Below are 3042 nucleotides of genomic sequence, written 5' to 3' on the forward strand. Positions count from 1 at the left end.
GGGGCTCGATGACAGGCGGGGCCTGATGTTGGGCGGGGCTCGATGCCGGAGCATTAAATTAATGGTTTGACAATTATCGTTTTAGTATTAAATTAAAAACGAAATTTTTGGTCATGATTTTTGGGATGTTATACAGTTAAAACAAGTTAATTGATTTCTTATGTACAAAAAAGAAAAAGTTGTCAATATGTGAATACGGATAAGAGATAGTTACCCTCGTAAATCATTTTTCCAATACAAAAAGACCAATCATCTATTGTGTGAGTGGGTCACTAAGAATTTATGTAGTTAATCTACTAATTAAATATATTAAGTTTTTGTTATGTTTTTAATTGAAATACTTGTAACTTAATTCCCACATTTCATTCAAGAAAAGATATATACCATGTCTTCTCAAGAACAATAAACAGTAACATGAAGGCCTTTCATATATGGACTATTGACTAATGACTAATGACTAGACTATACCCAACTAAATGCAACAGGGCTCCTAACTCGGTTTTCACCATTCTTCCAAGTTATAGAACCAAAACCATGACCACCATCTCTACCCTTCTTCTTCTTCTTCGACACAAAGGTAACAGTATACCTCACCCTCTCTCCCACCTCCTTGAAAACAACCCTCTCTGGTTTCACCATTACTTCAACACCTTCAGGTGCTTCCACTTCCACCTCATAACTTACACCCCCCACCGGTCCAACATTCGTCAACCGCCGCGTGTATCTCACCACCCTCGACTCCCCAAAAACAATAGAAAACGAAGGGTAATTCAGTTGACCCGGATCCCTAAATCTCCGGCTACAAGTAACATTCGGCCGGTTCACCACCGCTTCCACCTGCTTCATGGTGTACCCCAAGGAACACAAAAACGCGATATACTCTTTCGTTGATATATCATACACAAGCCCCGGAGAAATCGCTTTATGTGGGTCCACATGACCTGCTCCATGGGCCCAAGGTGTAGAAGCTTCGCCTCCGGCGGCATCACGTAGCGGTGATTTCGTGTTGTCCACTGTGTATGCGGTGGTCATGAGGGCGGACTTGATGGCGCTTGTGCTCCATTTGGGATGTGCCGCTTTCAGGAGTGCTGCTAAGCCGCTGATATGTGGGCAGGACATGGAGGTGCCTGACATTATGTTGTACTGTATTTTCCGGTCATCGGAACTTATTCCGGTAGGTCCGCTAGCGCCGGACCATCCAGCCAAGATGTTAACTCCAGGTCCGATCACGTCTGGTTTCAGTATCTCAGGTGTTATCTTGTTAGGGCCACGCGAGCTAAACGCTGCCACCACCGGCGATGGCTTCACCCCCAACACAGTCCCACTAAAGCTTAATACCGCTGTCGGTTTCGCCTCTGTTTTCAGGTACTTCCTGATCTCGTTGCCGACCTTTCGCCCCACCGCTACCGCTGGTAATAAATGGCTGTCCGCCACCAGCTCCTCCCCATTCGCCGCCGTATTCGCTAGTATCATTCCGACCCCGCCGGCGTCCTTCACCACCATACCCTTTTCCGCTCGAGCGTTCAGTCCTCTGTCACAGAAAACCACCTTACCACGGACGAGATCAGAATCAAGCGACCCGGGTAGACACAATTTACTCGAACTGTTCTTCTGTTTACCGTTGTTATAAACCAATTCCACCGGTTTATCCCCCATTCCTTTCCCACTGTACAACGATACGCCGGTGACCCGTTTGCCGTTTCCTAGAACAGCGTAAGCCGGGAAGTCGCGGTCGAGAGTCCCGGCACCGACTGTCATTATCCATGGCGCCACGTTGGCAATTGACGACTTTGTAGGGCCTGAGTTTCCGCCGGAACAAGACACGAACACACCCATTTCCATAGCCTTAAACGCGCCGACTGCAATCGGGTCCTGATAATAAGGCATAGAACCGGCGCCGAGAGACATTGATAACACATTAACACCATCGGAGATGGCCTGGTCCATGGCAGCAAGGATATCGGAACTGAAACAGCCTAATGTCCAACAGACTTTGTAAGAAGCAACCCTTGCGTGGACCGCCATTCCACGCGCCGTGCCGGTAGCATACCCAAACAGAGTGGCGTTACCCACCTGAGACCCCGCCGCTGTAGATGACGTATGAGTGCCGTGGCCATTTAAGTCACGGGGTGTGGGTTTTTCTTTCATTATCTCTACTTCGGCTGCCTTACGAAACCCGTAGTAGTACTTCCGGGCACCTACCAGTTTCTTATTGCATAAGGTCGCCTTGAAATCTTCATATTCTTCGCACTCACCTCGCCACCTCGTCGGCACGGCGGGCATCCCGGAGTCGTCAAAGCTCTTCGACTCAGGCCAAACTCCGGTATCAAGTACTCCAATGATGACGTCGTTGCTAGCAACGCTGAATTGTTGAGGCGTTTGACCGGTCAGGAATCCCAACTCGTTCTCTATCCCTAAAAACTCCGGGGTTCGGGTGGTGTGAAGCTGATAAACTATGTCCTCGTAAACTCCGAGGACGGAATCCGATTCCCGAAGTGCTTGAGCCTGTTGAGGATCTAAAGAAGCGGCGAAGCCATGGTAGGCGGTGGTGTAGGTGTAGAGTAGGGCGTCATGGGTGGCGGAGGTGAGAGTTTGTAGGTGATGGGAGTACCAATCGGAATGGGTGAGGTATGATGTGGGTTTTTGGTGGTGCTTCATTTGCACAATGTAGGTTTGTTTGGCAGTGGATGAGGGGTGAATGACGGCTGCTAGGATACAGAGCCATAGCAGAGACGCCATTGTTATCGAGGTGGTGTGTGGAATCAGGAATGGTGATGAAGAAGATGAAATATATTTGAAGTCATGGAAGGCGTGACGGAGTGTGGGCCTGTGTTGTTTGTCCGCTTTTGGTATATTGACTATATATTCATGAAATATATGTTGACTGATTGAATTTCTAAGATGATATATAGTAAATATTTGAAATTACGTTACATAAATTTGTTTGGTGTAAGATGAAGAAAGTTATAAATAAATATGAGTAATTGAGTATGACCCGGAGGAGAATCGGATCGGACCGGATTAACAATAAAACAAAAAACA

The 3042-nt window shown here is 47.3% G+C and overlaps 1 pseudogene; it reads right to left on the minus strand.

Moving 5' to 3' along the window:
* Positions 1-341: 341 nt before the first annotated feature.
* LOC145063234 (subtilisin-like protease SBT1.8 pseudogene) lies at positions 342-2818 on the minus strand (annotated as a pseudogene).
* Between the last annotated feature and the right edge of the window lie 224 nt (positions 2819-3042).

This window comes from Lactuca serriola, chromosome 7 (assembly GCF_051521515.1).
Source record: "Lactuca serriola cultivar US96UC23 chromosome 7, Lser_US96UC23_V15, whole genome shotgun sequence".
In the NCBI taxonomy this organism is placed as follows: Eukaryota; Viridiplantae; Streptophyta; class Magnoliopsida; order Asterales; family Asteraceae; genus Lactuca; species Lactuca serriola.